Source organism: Oryctolagus cuniculus, chromosome 9 (genome assembly GCF_964237555.1).
Source record: "Oryctolagus cuniculus chromosome 9, mOryCun1.1, whole genome shotgun sequence".
Lineage (NCBI taxonomy): Eukaryota > Metazoa > Chordata > Mammalia > Lagomorpha > Leporidae > Oryctolagus > Oryctolagus cuniculus.
In genome coordinates, this window is record NC_091440.1 from 96,499,495 (window position 1) to 96,514,620 (window position 15,126).

The following is a 15,126-nucleotide window of genomic DNA, read 5'->3' on the forward strand; positions in this document are numbered from 1 at the left end:
CCATCCTCCACTGCCTTCCCGGGCCACAGCAGAGAGCTGGACTGGAAGAGGAGCAACCAGGACAAGAACCTGGGGTGCCGGCGCCACAGGCGAAGGCCACAGGCGAAGGATTAACCTAGTGAGCCACGGTGCCAGCCAGAGCACCCCCTTCTTTGAATACCTGTTTCAGCTCAGGGAACTTGAACAATGTTTCCCATTTCTGAAGGGCAAAATGCAACTTTTCTGGGGGCAGGTAACAACTTGGCTTTGTTTCTTATTTTCATAGAGGTTTGGATGTTTAAAGATGCAGTGTGATTGAGACAATTTGAGCAAACCAAGCCATATCCACTTACTGTCCATAAATACTGTGGAAAATAACCTTCAAAGTGTGCTTTTACAGAAAGTTCTAGGATAGGTCCAGAGTTGAAAGGTCTAGGAAAGGACCACTACAATATCAGATGCCTATTAACGTTATAGCCTTAGGTAGCAGTTAGGTGTTGAGAGAACTTTTTTTGCAAGCACGTGTGATATTCACCTTGGAAGACAGGCAGAAAGAAGCTGGAAGACACAGAGGAGCTGGAAATCACACACTGCCTGGTGAAAGTGAGGACTGTAAAAATTACTTAGAACAGGTGTTTGGCACAGGAGTTAAGAAGCCACTTGGTGGGGCAGCGCTGTGGCACAGCAGGTAAAGCCACTGCCTACAGTGCTGGCATCCCATATGTATATCGGTTCGTGTCCCTGCTGCTCTACTTCTGATCCAGCTCCCTGCTAATGGCCTGGGAAAAGCAGCAGAAGATGGCCCAAGTGTTTGGGCCTCTTCCCCCTGCATGGTAGCCTGGGATGAAACTCCTGGCTCCTGATTTCCACCTGGCATAGCCCTAGCAGTTACAGCCACGTGGGGAGTGAGCCAGTAGATGGAAGATCGATCTCACTCTGTTTCTCCTCCTTTCTCTCTAACTCAGACTTTCAAATTAATAAATCTTTTTTAAAAAGAGAGACAATGAGAATAAATCTTTTTGGACACAATGAAATGTCTTAGAAAATTAAGGTGCAATGCTGGTTAGTTTGACAGTCCCAATGGCAGCTGGCATCCTGCCATTCCCTTCCAGATTGTTTGCAATGAGAGGGGATAAAGTTAGGATCAGAATCAGATGTTGGCCGGCGCTGTGGCTCACTAAGCTAATCCTCCGCCTTGCGGCGCTGGCACACCAGGTTCTAGTCCTGGTTGGGGTGCCGGATTCTGTCCTGGTTGCCCCTCTTCCAGGCCAGCTCTCTGCTGTGGCCAGGGAGTGCAGTGGAGGATGGCCCAAGTCCTTGGGCCCTGCACCCCATGGGAGACCAGGATAAGTACCTGGCTCCTGCCATCGGATCAGCGCGGTGCGCTGGCCGGCCGTGGCGGCCATTGGAAGGTGCAACCAACGGCAAAAGGAAGACCTTTCTCTCTGTCTCTCTCTCTCACTGTCCACTCTGCCTGTCAAAAAAAAAAAAAAAAAAAAAAAGAATCAGCTGTTATGGGAATTACAATATCCGTCAATAAACTGTTACTCGTGAAATAAGCACCACAGAATTTTATGGCCATGCCAGTTTCCCGAAAACCTAGGAACCGCTATGAATCCAGATGAAGCATTAGCTGTTAAACCTCAGGGATGGAATATTTTCACAATGAAACAAGGCAACTTATATCTGGCCTCTCAGAATCGCTAAAGTAATAATAAAATAAAAACCTCTCACTGAGTCCCAGGAGGACGCTGCAGCCAAGCCAGAAGACAGAGTTTCTATGAGCAAGATTAAAAATAGTATGGAACAGTGTTTCTCTACTTACTTGTTGACTTCTTTATTTAGTGGAGGGTTAAGCTTATGGCTATAAAGTAGATTGAAAGTATGCCATTGCAAAAATTAAAAGAAAAATAAGAAAGGAAGGAGGAGGGAAGGTGGGAGTGAGGAAGAGAGGCAGAGTAGGATGGGAGTACCATTATGTTCTTAAAACTGTATACATGAAGCTATGAAATTTGTTCCCTTTATATACATTTTGTAAAATGTTTTTAAATAGTATGCTACATTTAGAAAGGAGAAACAGAGACACCCTGCTAAGGTTTGGATGTGGTTTATACCCCAACATCCAGGTGTTGAAAGCTTGGTCCCCAGTGTGGTGGTGCTGAGAAATTTGGGACCTTGAAGAGATGGGACCCACTGTGGTCCTTAGGTCATTCGGGATCCTGCTCTACAGTGGATGCAAGTATTTCTTGTGGCACCCTAGTTAGTTCTTGCAAGAAGTTTGGCATAGGCCCAGCCCCAGCCCTTGTGGCCATTTGGGGAGTGAACCAGCAGATGGAAGATTCTCTCTCTCTCTCTCTCTCTCTTTAGCTTTGTGCCATTCAAGTAAATAAAATAAATCGAAGAAGGAGAGAAGAAGAAGGACGAGAAGAAGGTGGGTATGAAAGCCTGAGCTTGGCCCCACCTCTCTCTGGCTTCCCACTTGGGGATGTGATTTTACCACTTGCATGTGCTCCTGCCGTCTGCCATGAGGTCCTCCCCAGAACCAAGCTTAGGCCAGTGCCACAGCCTTGAACCTCCAAAACTGAGCTAAATAAACCTCTTCTCTTTTCTTTTTAAAGATTTATTTATTTATTTGAAAGTCAGTGTTACACAGCGAGAGGAGAGGCAGAGAGAGAGAGAGAGGTCTTCCATCCCATGGTTCACTCCCCCAATTGGCCGCAATGGCCAGAGCTGCGCCAATCTGAAGCCAGGAGCCAGGAGCTTCTTCCGGGTCTCCCACGTGGGTGCAGGGGCCCAAGGACTTGGGACATCCTCTACTGCTTTCCCAGGCCATAGCAGAGAGCTGGATCAGAAGCGGAGCAGCCGGGACTAGAACCGGCGCCTATATGGGATGCCTGCACTTCAGGCCAGGACGTTAACCTGCTGAGCCTCAGTGCCAGCCCCAAAATAAACCTCTTCTCTATATGCATTTAGCCTGTCTCTGGTATTTTGTTTATAGTGATGGAAAACTAATACACACCTATGTCCCATTGTGTGATACTATGAACAAACCATGAACCAAAGTACTTCCAGGCTAAGGCCAATGGATCACAGAATTGGATGTGAGTCCTTTCACTAATTAAGCTCAAGACTTAATATGATGCTAATGATAGGCTGACCTGATTTTTACCAAGTGCTTATTATGTATAATGGGCTTCTGATGGATGCATACATTAACTCACTTAGTCCACAGCAAGGTATGATTGCTAGTCACATTTTACAAATAAGGAAATGAGAGATCAGAAAGTCACAGTACTCGTGCTTGGCCTCTGAGCCATTCAACACCAAATCCGGGACTAAAGCTGACACCTGTTTCTAAGGTGTGTGTTCTTGTCATCACTGACATGAAGTGCCTATCAGAGGGCATCTTGCTCAGGTAGAGCTCAGTTTGCAGATTCAAGGGATAGCATTGAAGGAATAGGACATTTGATTTAGAAAAGAGAAAGCAGGGATATGGCCCACGACAGTATTAGTTTATCTTATGGTAACTGGGATCAAGGAATAGGTACAAGGGTTTTGCAGAGGATTGAGTAAGCTGGAATCAAACTGCAATTGTTTCTAGACATGAAGAAAGCTAAATGTTTGTGGAGGCCATGGAGATGCAGCACTTGAGAGACTGCTGGGGGAGCTTATGGGACCGGCAGTCCCTGACTGTCACAACTTTGGGCCTATGACAGTGCTCAGACTCAGGCTATACATCCTTCAAGCTGTCCCTACCATGGACTGAGCTTGATGGTGTTGGCAGAGTGGGGCTCTCAGCCTGGAGAACTCCCTACCTAAGACTCTCAGATCTACACTGCAAGCTAAAATGTTTCCTAGCCAGCACCGCGACTTGGCGCCGGCACCCCGGCTTCTAGTCCCAGTCAGGGCGCCGGATTCTGTCCCGGTTGCCCCTCTTCCAGTCCAGCTCTCTGCTGTGGCCCGGGAGGGTAGTGGAGGATGGCTCAAGTGCTTGGGCCCTGCACCCACATGGGAGACCAGGAGGAAGCACCTGGCTCCTGGCTTCAGATCAGCGTGGTGTGCCAGCCACAGCGCGCTGGCCGCAGCGGCCATTGGGAGGTGAACCAACAGAAAAGGAAGACCTTTCTCTCTGTCTCTCTCTCTCTCACTGTCCACTCTGCCTGTCAAAAAAAAAAAGTTTCCTATCCAAGCCTGCCTTCCCTTTTTCCTTTTCTTTCCTTTTTTTTAATTTATTACTTATTTATTTGCAGGGCAAAACCACAGAAAGAGGAAGAGCCAGGGAGAAATATCTTCCATTTACTGGTTCACTCCCTCATGGCCACAACAGCCGTGGCTAGGTCAGGCCAAAGCCAGGAGCCAGGAACTCCATCCTGGTCTCATGTGGGAAGCAGGGACTATCTTCTGCTGCTTTTCCGGGCTCATTAGCAGGGAGCTGAATTGGAAACAGAGCAGCCGAGCCTCAAACTGGCACTTTGATATAAAATGCTGCCTTTAACCTGCAGTGCCACATCACCAGCCCCGCCCCCTTTTTCCTTTTCAGGGTATCAGATCTACAATGTGGCCTGGAAGTTTTCCTCACCTACTCCTCTTCCCTCTCCCTTATCCTTGACAAGCATTTCCCCAATAAACCTCTTGTGTGTATAGTCCTGCCTTGTTGTCCACTTCTCAGAGACCCAATATTGAGTCTGCCATCATATTGAGTGTGTAGCAAAAGGGAAACAACAACACCTTTAGTCTTGACAATCAGGCTTGGCAATTAACTGAGTGAGAAATGCCAAGTACAAGTTCTTGGGGGCCCATGGTAGATGTTCTTAGAAGACTATCCATTCTTCTCTCAGGCTTGAGATCCTATGGGTCTGTATTTAATGCTTAAATATAACAGGTTGAATGTCCCTAGGGTATTTTATTTTATTTTTTAAAAGATTATTTATTTGAAAGAGTTACACAGAGAGAGGAGGAGAGGCGGGGCGGGGTGGGGGGAGGGTCTTCCATCCGATGATTCACTCCCCAATTGGCCGCAACAGCTGGAGTTGCGCTGATCTGAAGCCAGGAGCCAGGAGCTTCTTCCGGGTCTCCCACGTGGGTGCAGGGGCCCAAGGACTTGGGCCATCTTCCACTGCTTTCCCAGGCCATAGCAGAGAGCTGGATCGGAAGTGGAACAGCCTGTCTCCAACCGGCACCCATATGGGATGCCAGCACCTCAGGCCAGGGCATTAACCCGCTACACCACAGCGCCGGCCCCCCTAGGATATTTTAGTGTTTAAAGTTTCTGCTGCAACAGGGCCTGAGTTGTATGACCTCAAGGTATTCATCTGTTTGAAAATAAACAATGTCTGAAATGGCATCTTTATTCCTCCTGCCACCTTCTCTGATCTGAAACCTGCACGGCGCCAACAGATGCTACTAAAATTACTGAGGAGTAAACAGAGACCATACCCCTGCGTAGCCCAAGGCTACAGATCTGAGGCCTGGGCCCTTCCAAACCAGCTTTGGAAGCACGTAGGGTCCCTGGAGCAGCATGATGAAGCAACTAAAAACTTCAGCGAAGTCCTGAAGCATCAGCTCGCAGCTCATACTTGTCCTGAACAAAAGCTTTCTCTATATCAAGCTTGAATCATTAGCCTTCCAAGATCAACAACCAGACCTCCTCTGGAAACTGCAAACACAAAGTTAGATCTTTGAAAAATTCTTTATAGTTAATAAAGTAGGACATTAAAAGAAAAAAAAAAGACTATGTGCCCTGCTTCTAACCACATAACCTTGGATAAATTATTTAAGTTCTTTAAATCATCCAAAAAATCGTGAGTATTGAGGCTCAACATTATAAAGCCATTGAAATTGTAATCTTTACTTCCTTTTAAGGGTCAGGTTTATTCTTTGCTTCTCATGAGGACTGGACTAGTTCAGAAAATGTCTTTCCATAGGGATATGGTACACTTTCCTGGCGTGGGCATCTCTCAGCGTACTGAGCTAGGGAAGCCTCTTTTCTCAACAGCTCACACAGCTCTAGGGGGATGTCCTGTTGAATAAGGAAAGTGTTTGCTAATCCCAGTTCTTCAGACACAAACAACTCTACTATCAAATAATCACAGATATGGAACACACTTTCAGATGAAACCTAAATTAGTTTTCTTTGTTAAAAAAAAAAATCCAACACAGTTAATGGTGATGCACATTCAGCATGAATCTGTGAAGAGTTAACCTGCTCTTCGGGGGCCCCAGAGACCACCAGAACCCCTCCTCACCGTGAGAATGGCCAGTCTGGCTGCCAGCCCAGTGGCTAGGGGGCTCCATTTCCACCTCCCCTTCCTGGGGGTTGGGAGAAGGGAGCCAGCAGAGGAAGCAGACAGAAGCAAGAGAGTGACAAGACGAGGTAGAGCACATCCATTGGAAGCCATCTGTTTTCTGCCAGGCAGAATGACCTGAGAGAGAGACTGAGGCTGGTGAGCCAAGGTGCCAGCAAACACAGGGTCTGTAGCAGGCCGATGGAGACAGAGCAGTCTGAAATCTGACGAAGGCAGGCCTCACAGTCTCAAGACCATAAACATATGATATTATTTTTATGGTAAATGGGTTCTGAGTTTCAAAAAAACTGCAAGCAAAGTTTTAATGTAGAAGCTTCTTTCTTTCTTTTTTGGACAGACTGAGTTAGAGAGTTAGAGAGAGACAGAGAGAAAGGTCTTCCTTTTCCGTTGGTTCACCCCCTAAATGGCTGCCATGGCCAGTGCTCTGCGCCGATCCGAAGCCAGGAGCCAGGTGCTTCCTCCTGGTCTCCCATGTGGGAGCAGGGCCCAAGCACTTGGACCATCCTCCACTGCCTTCCCGGGCCGCCACAGAGAGCTGGACTGGAAGAAGAGCAACCGGGACAGAGCCGGCACCCCAACCGGGACTAGAACCCGGGGTGCTGCTTATTTCTAAATGGAGCTCTACCTAGATATTGAAACTCCTATGCATTTGCTTATTAAATATACATTGAGTAACATAGTGATACGGGGAAACTAGGCAGGAAGATTAGATAGAAATAGGTGAGCTGGAATTTCTGCCAGCCCTGCATTGCAACTCTGTCACCTTACCTGTCAATTTAATATGCCCACCTTCCCAAGACACACCTGAATCTCATCTGGGACCAGGAAGGAGAAGACACCATGATGGCCACATAGATGTTAAATTCCGTAGGCAGGCACCATGAAAGTTCCAGAAAGACTTATAGACATTCAACTCTATTCAGGCTCCACGCCTGTCTCATAAAAGAGGCTGATAGTATGGGAGGGGCCCTTCTTTGGTTTTTGACCAGGCTTGGGCATCTTTTTCAGTCCTCCTCCTCCCCCGTCTCCTGGGCAGCTCTGTGGCCCACTCATAATAGGTATCTCTCCATACGGGGTGGCTTACACTCACGCATGAATGCATTTTCATTTTCTCTGTTTTTTAAATAAATCCTGCTTTTGCTTATGCACATATGTATGCCTCTGCTTTGAATTCTTATCTCTGTGGAGGCAAGAACCTGGAATGAAGATTGAAGTACCTAGGCTACCCACAGCACTAGTGTGTACCAGGCCTCATCATAGGTGCCGAGGATAGCTTGAAGGTGTTCATGGTTCTCTGGAGAAGACAGAGTAGAATGGAAGGGCATAAATGGAGCAAAATACAGGGCTGCAATGTTACTTGCATGGCCCTTGGCACATTTGGTCTTCCTGGGCCCACTTCCCCTTTAAAAATATTAAAAATCGTATTTTACCAAAGCATTGGTATTAAAGGTAAATATCATCCAGACTGGACTGTGTTCTCTTTTGGTGTGTGTCTGGTTTTAAGAGAAATTAAAGCATTATCATGGGCCTTAGGCATTATGCATTCTGTGCCTAATGAATAAGATGTCCCTGGAGATGAGAGCAGATGAGGATTTGCAGAATCGACACAGGAAGCAACATTTACATACTGAGCAGGAATTAACCTGAAGACATGAGGGGAAAGACCATTTGGGGAAGACAGAACGGCACAGGCAAAACCTTACAAGTAGGAAGCCCACAGTAAAAGGCCCTATGAGAGACTCTTAAGTGAGAAAAAAACATCTGGGAAAGGTAGGCAGGAGCCAAGAATATAGAGACTCTTGGCAAGTTATTCTGAATATTGAGGAATTAATGGGAACACTGGAAATGGCATATCCAGATGTGCCTTTTAGAAAGATTATGGTAGAGTCATTAGAAGAATGACATAAGATCACTAAAGAGACGATGGCAAGAGCCTATGGAAGAAATGATGCCAGCCCTCACTAAGACAGGGAGAATGAACATAAACATTCCCAAGGATGCAGCTTGGTCAGCTGGGAGGAGGAGTGAGGTCAAATCCAGGTTCTTCTTTCTTTTTTAGCCCTTTAATTCATGCTTGCTTACTCATTAAAAATACAGCACATCAAAGCAACCAACCACAAAGGAAATAGCCACACTGTGTGGTATTTTCTGACATTCTTGTATTCATCTAATTGGACTAATTCCTCCTGATCTTTCAACATCTCCAATCCCTCCTATTTTGACATCCTATTTTAACCCCTTCTCCACTTCTGAGGCTTATCTGTGTCTTGGCCACAATTTTGTACTTGACCTTTGACTGTGCCCCCACAGCCATGAGTGCAAGGTACACCTGCTGCCCAATCTGGCCTCTGGGGCCTCACCTAGCCCAGCTGGTCCCACCTGACTTCCACAGAGGCAGGGAGTGCATCAGACTTCCCTGCCTTAATTGATCAACCAGTAAATGTAGAGGCTTTGGTTGAGCTGGGGAAAAGAGTGACGAACACTTCATGGGAAGACAATTATTTAAATTCTGAAAATGTTGAAGCTGAGGTTCTTGGACAACATAGTAGATGTTGTAACCAAGGAAATCATAACTGTGACCTAGAATTTAAGAAAACATTCTGAGCTGGAAAGGGAGATGTGTGTGAAGAAAAGAATTTACATAGTGGGCCTCAGCCTATCCTTAGAAGGGCCTGCTTGCAAGCTTGGCCTATGGCTGGCATCCAGGAAGTGGGCTAGAAGCATTGCCACCATTCCCTAATAAATGATAAGGGTGTATTGTGGGGAGCAACTGGGAGCAACTCGGACTAGACTAAGTTACTGGAATTAAGACTTATTCTATGCATCTGCTCTCCCACAATATGGTGCTGGGAGAGGAGGAAACAGCTTCTACACAGCTGCCTCCAGTTCAACCAATAAACTGTAGGACCTGCTCCTGATTGGAGGAGAGCAGCGTACTCGGCGTGTGGGTAGCAGAGTTGGGATTGGTGGAAGAGGACTATAAAGGAGGAGACAACATGCACGAGGGAACATCTGAAGGAACACCTGTGCAGCCCCCGAGAGAGCCGGCCGGGTTGGACGGTAGCCAACCCGGGAAGAACCAGCAGCAAACCCGGGAAGGGCCGAGCAGACGAAAGAACAACGCAGGGTCCTGTGTCGTTCCTCCGCGAAGGGGGGAGCGACAGTGTATTGCTGTGCCTAGACTACCTTTGCAAATAATTTGGTTTATCCGGAACACCTGCTTTCCTTCTGGGAGTCTGGGACTTTGGTATGTGCTAAGCACAGTGTGCCTGCGTGACCAGCCCCCCGTGAAAACCCTTGGACATGAGCTTCTCTGGTAGACAACACTTCTTCCATGTTGTCACAGTTCATTGCGGGAGGAATTAAGTGTGTCTTGTATGACTTTGCTCGGACAGGACTCTTGGAAGCTTCTTAACTTCCTCCAGACTTCATCTCGGACACCTTTCCCTTTTCTGATTGTGCTCATATCCTTTCCCTCTAAGAAATTTTAGCTACATGCTGGCTCCTGAGTTCTAGTGAATTGCTGAATGCAAGGATAGTCTTGGAGACCCCCAAAACAGAGATTTTTCTGCAATACCTAGTAATAAGTGGGAATGAAAATGTAATGGAAGTCTTCTCAAACTACATGGCTGCAGCGGACTAGCCACATAACTTCATCCTAGCTGACTGGAATGAAAAGATATTCTACCTGACACTAGAGACAAAAAAAAAAAAAAAAAAGGAGGGAAGGAAGGAAGGGGAAGGAGGGAAGGAGGGAGGGAGGCAAAAAGGGAGGAAGGAAGGGAGAAAATAAATGAGGGAGGGAGGGAGGGAGAGATGCCTCCTTTCTAACGTATATTGCACTGATCTGAAATGCAGTGAAGGTGTATTTAGTTAGGCTTAGGTGAACTGGAATTCCTACAGACCTGCAATGTAGCGATTGTCTCTTTAACGGTTGGTTTGATATGCCCACCTTCCCAGGATGTACCTGTGTCTTATCTGGGTCTAAGAAGGAGACAATATAAAGACCTCACTGAATTTAGATTCCACATGGTGGTGTTGTCAAAGTCCCCAAAGTCTTCGCACATGCTAGGACCCCTCTCTGTTTAATTGATTAAGATGTCACCCACTACCTTATAAATGAGGCTGCGAATAGGGGAAGAAGTCTCTTTCTGCCAAGGACCATGCTTGGACATACAGCTCTCTTTTTCTCTTTCATGGGCAACCCTTTGATCCACTCTTTTTTTTTTAAGATTTATTTTTATTTATTCGACAGACAGAGCTAGAGAGAGAGGTAGAGACAGAGAGAGAGGTCTTCCATCCGATGGTTCCCTCCCTAAATGGCCTCAACGGCCAGAGCTGAGCCGATCCGAAGCCAGGAGCCAGGAGCTTCTTCCGGGTCTCCCATGCAGGTGCAGGGGCCCAAGGACTTGGGTCATCCTCCTCTGCTTTCTCAGGCTATAGCAGAGAGCTGGATGGGAAGAGGAGCAGCCAGGACTAGAACCAGTACCAACATGGGATGCCAGCATTCAGGCCAGGGCATTAACCTGCTGAGCCACAGCTTCAGCCCCTTGACCCACTCTTGATGGGCATTTCTCCTTATGGGGAGGGGGAACACTCATGCATGAATATTTATTCTCACACTTTTAAATAAATTATGTTCTCACCAATGCAGGATGGGGGGAGAGAGAAAGAGAGAGAGAATGATTCCACTTTGAATTCTTATCACTGTGGGGGCAAGGAGCTGGGATAAAATTTATGATACATAAACTCATGGCAAAGAGACAACAGTGACACTCAAAAGATTAAAGAAAGCCTCCAAACTATGCCAAAAGCCAGCTGAGTTACAGAATTGGGCCTCCTAACAAAACGCTAAAACAACAACAACAAAAAAAAAAAACACTACCCTTTAGCAAACTAATAAAAACACCAGATTTCTGGTACTGGATACTAGATCCCCAAATGAAACTGTTAGAAAGCTAATTAAAGTTTTAAGAACGTTGTATTGTCCAAAAAAAAAAAAAAAAAAAGCCCCTAGCATGTTGTTCAGAGACCTACAAGATTCTTCAAAAATTATGGCAGTCTCTGAATTGAGCACTCACATCAAAGTGCTAAGATCAAAGCCATTCACTAGCATGTCTTCAAGCCCCACATTCTCCACCCCAGCACCAGGAGGGAAATCTCTGTGCTTCTCTGAAAGCAGCCCTGAATGAGGATCTGAGTCAGCCAGATTGGATGAGCAATTTATTCTACTTCCAGATAAGTGAGTCAACAATTAGAATGCTTATGAGACTCACCATTTCCATTATTCATCCTGCTAAGCTTGTTCAGCAACAAATGCTGTATATTCCGTATCAGTCATCAGCACTTGATACTTCTTTGAAACCTCTTTCTAGTCTGATTTTTTTATTCCACGTCACTGGATCAGGTAGGTAGAAGCTTCTTTTATTTTTATCCTCTAAGTTACAGGATGGTGAAGAGCTGCAATAAAACCTGATTGAGGGGCTGGCGCCGTGGCTCACTTGGCTAATCCTCCGCCTGAGGCGCCAGCATCCCATATGGGCTCCGGTTCTAGTCCCGGCTGCTCCTCTTCCATCCAGCTCTCTGCTGTGGCCAGAGCTGTCGCCCGGGAAGGCAGTGGAGGATGGCCCAAGTGCTTGGGGCCCTGCACCCCCATGGGAGACCAGGAGGAAGCACCTGGTTCCTGGCTTCGGATCGGCACAGTTCCGGCCACTACGGCCATTGGGGGGGTGAACCAACGGAAGGAGGACCTTTCTCTCTCTCTCTCTCACCGTCTATAACTCTACCTGCCAAAAAAAAAAAAAAAAAAAAAAAAAAAAAAAAAAAAAAAAAAAACCTGATTGAACCACACTAATTGAGGAATGGATATCATACAGATAACTGAAGTCAGAGTGGCTCAGTCATGTCACTTCACAATACAGTATGTATGTGATTTTGGATTCTTTCTCACCAGTGAAAAGTGTGAACATCTTTGGCATTGTATATAAGAGAGTTGGTATAGGGTTTAGTAGGAGCATTTTTACAATTTAATGCAATACAGCCATGTGTATGTACTGATCACTGAAGAGGTTACCACATCTTCAAATGAGTCATTAACAGGAAAAAATACATCAGAAAGTGTTTTTCAAAAGAAATATGTTATTAGAAAAAAAAATGAAGGCAACTCAGAGTCTTCAGTGATTTGATATTTAAAGCAACATGTGCTAAAAGTTAATTATAGATCCCCAGCATTATGCCAAGGGCAAACAGATGCAAGGACTAACACACTGGCTGAGAAGTACTCACAGTCTGTCCCTGCAGAGAGGACACCATCACCACTGACTCCCACATCACGTTCCTTTGAACACGGAATGATGTGCTCAATGATACATGGATCTGGCCCCCTGAAAAACCACTTCCTAACAGACACCCCACAAGACTGAGGGAAAGCCCCCATGCCAGCCTGCAAAGTGAGGAACTACTACTGCCTGCAGGTGACATGCTACTTCTTCCCAGCTCACTCCTCCCCTGGCCAGACATTATGCAGATAGAAGCATGTAGGGAGATTAAAAATTCATTAGATCTTTCTGTCTGGAAGTAATATACAAGAAAGTGCCTCGGGCTCAGCTTTTTAGCTGATCCTTAACACAACATCTCCAGATGTCTCATTCACCTCTCTTCTGGATTCATCTTCATAACACAGATTCTGTTTTATAACTTTCAGGGCAGGCCTTCTCTCTTCCCCATTCATGAGATAAAAATGATATGATATGGAAATGGTAATTACAAACACATGATGTACCAAAGATAAAGTTAGGAAAATAACTTTAGGAAGAAATAAATTAGACTAAAAACTTCCCAAGGCATTTCTGTTTGTCTAGAATGTAGGGTGGTAAGGAAAGCACAAGCTTTGCAGGCAAATGATTATGCAACATCATTCTCTAAGTTTTTTTTTTTTTTTTTTTTTTTTTGACAAGCAGAGTTAGTGAGAGAGACAGAGACAGAGACAGAGAGAAAGGTCTTCCTTTTTCTGTTGGTTCACCCCCTGAATGGTCGCTACGGCCAGCGCGCTGCACTGATCCGAAGCCAGGAGCCAGGTGCTTCCTCCTGGTCTCCCACATGGGTGCAGGGCCCAAGCACTTGGGCCATTCTCCACTGCCCTCCCGGGCCACAGCAGAGAGCTGGACTGGAAGAGGAGCAACCTGGACAGAATCCGGCGCCCCAATCAGGACTAGAACCCGGGGTGCCAGCGCCACAGGCGGAAGATTAGCCAAGTGAGCCACAGCACCGGTCTCTCTAAGATCTTACCAACTACTTTTAAGTGGCAGTAATACTTCCAAGGTTGCCTTAAGAGGTTTAAAATATGAATTCATGTTAAACATTGAAAGGAAAAAAAAAAACCCTGTAAGAGTGATAATCTAGTAAGAATCATAACAATGCTAGCTGACACCAGGAAAATGAAAAAAATAGGGTAAAAAGATGTAAATACATGGGAGGGCAGCTGGGAAGCTAGCAATGTGAAAACAAATGTTTGTAAGATAGTCACACTATAAGGAGCAACTTGTATGGACCTCATACAGAATATAATATTCAAATGAAGAATTTCAAACTATTTATTACTTTCTCTAATGGAACCACAAGAGTACAATTCATTGCCAAATGGAAACTAAAAATAGATTAATGAACTGTTGTGTTTATCAGCTTTGTTTACTGAGAAATTAATGAAAATACTAAAGAACACCCTTCTTTGTTCTCAGTTGGGATACCAATTTAAAAAATATATTAAGCTGTACTGGTGTTTACAGAAAATTTTCCATACAGTCTACATCTGTTTCCAACACATATTTGGGATATTTTCACATGTCGCTAACACCATCATGTCTCGCAAATGACTAAGTCAAAGAACCAGTATACTTTTAAAAAAAATCCTTTATTCATTTCCCTTTTTGTAATCCTAACTAATCAAGCCAGTAGAGCTAAGACTTTCTGAGGAATATTCCATATAATAATGTTGGGAGACAGCATGTGACAGAGGCCACCACCTGTGACACTGGCATCCCATGAACACAGGTTTGAGTCCCAGCTGCTCTACTTCTAATCCAGCTCCCTGCGCTAATGCACATGGGAAAGCCCTAGAGGATGGCCCACATCCCTGAGCTCCTGACACCCTTGTGGGAGACCCAGATGGAATTCTAGGTTCCTGGCTCTGGGGAGCAAGCCAGTGGATGGACGATCTCTTTGTCTCTCCCTAACTCTACCTTCCCAATAAATAATCTTAAAATAGCAATAATTTATTTTTATTTTTTTTAAAGAATTACCTTATTTCTTTGAAAGAGAGGTAAAGCCAGAGAGAGAGGTCTTCCATCAGCTGCTTCACCTCCCAAATGACTGCAATGGCCAGAGCCGAGTTGATCCAAAGCCAGGAGCCAGGAGCTTTCTCCAGGCCTCCCACATGGGTGCAGAGACCCAAGGACCCAGGCCATCCTCTACTGCCTTCCCAGGCCACAGTAGAGAACTGGATTGGAAGAGGAACAGCTGGGATTCAAACCGGTGCCCATATGGGATGTCGGCACTGCAGGTTGGAGATTTAACCCACTGCACCACAGCGCCGGCCCCAAAATAATAATAATTTAAAAACAGAATGTTGGATTTCCCTTCCCATCACATTGAAGAAACATGATGTTATGCTCTGAACAGGAATTATCTCCCCAAACTCATATACATGTTTAAACCCAAAAGTCTTATGTCAACATAAGTGGTTAGTTATTGATGGAATAGGATAGAGGCTTGATCCAGTTACAGTGTCTGAAGGTGAGACCTTTGGGAAGTGATTGGATTGGTATGGTTGCAAAGGTGGAGCCAC